Source organism: Humulus lupulus, chromosome 1 (assembly GCF_963169125.1).
Source record: "Humulus lupulus chromosome 1, drHumLupu1.1, whole genome shotgun sequence".
Taxonomy (NCBI): domain Eukaryota; kingdom Viridiplantae; phylum Streptophyta; class Magnoliopsida; order Rosales; family Cannabaceae; genus Humulus; species Humulus lupulus.
The window spans coordinates 129,462,697-129,463,643 of record NC_084793.1 but is presented as its reverse complement, the minus strand read 5'-3'; the positions used below and the strand labels follow the sequence as shown (position 1 = coordinate 129,463,643).

The 947-nt window shown below is 43.3% G+C and overlaps 1 non-coding gene across 1 annotated transcript; it reads right to left on the bottom strand.

Moving 5' to 3' along the window:
* Positions 1-545: 545 nt before the first annotated feature.
* Positions 546-651, bottom strand: LOC133813607 (small nucleolar RNA R71). Its single transcript, XR_009884616.1, has one exon. It is a non-coding gene; the product is annotated as a small nucleolar RNA R71 (small nucleolar RNA).
* Between the last annotated feature and the right edge of the window lie 296 nt (positions 652-947).

The window sequence follows — 947 nt, the reverse complement described above, 5'->3', positions numbered from 1 at the left end:
AGAAGAGGAGCAGCAGTCTTGTTCCTTTGAATCCTGAGATTGAAAAGTCTTGCAAGCAAATCAAAAAGAACAAGAGGGAGGCCCAGAAATCTGTGAAGATGGCACATATTGATGGGGATGGCAGGAATGTTTTAATTCCTGGAATTGCACAAGGGGGTCAGGCTCAGAACAATGCTGAGAGGAGCCTGAGAGACTATGTACTGCCCACTTTGACGGGAGTACAAAACAGTATACGCCCACCAGCTGTAGAGGCTAACAACTTTGAGATCAAGCCAGCTATTCTACAAATGGTGCAATCCTCTATTCAATTTAATGGGTTGCCTTCTGAAGATCCTCACACCCATTTGTCTAATTTTCTGGAGTTGTGTGGAACTTTCAGATATAATGGGGTGAGTGATGAGGCTATTAAACTTAGGCTTTTCCCATTTTCTCTGAGGGATAGAGCTAAAAGTTGGCTGAACTCTTTGCAACCGAACTCTATTATCACCTGGCAAGATTTGGCTCAGAAGTTTTTGTCAAAATTCTTCCCTCCTTCTAAAGCTGCTAAATTGAGGGGAGAAATCAATAATTTTTTCCAGAATGATGGGGAATCATTGTATGAGCTTGGGAACGGTTCAAGGAACTTTTGAGAAGATGTCCTCATCATGGCATTGAACAATGGATGTTAGTTCAGAATTTTTATAATGGTTTATGTCCCACTACCAGAACCATTATTGATGCTGCAGCGGGTGGCACTTTCATGAGCAAAAGTGCAACTGGTGCTTATGAGCTGCTGGAGGACATGGCCACCAATAATCATCAGTGGTCTGAGGAAAGATCATCGGGGGTCAGAAAGGTAGTTGGGGTGCATGAGCTGGATGCAATCACTGCTCTAACAGCACAAGTAGCCTCCTTGACAAAACAGTTACAACAGAGCACTGTATCTACTAATGCGGTTCAAATGGCAG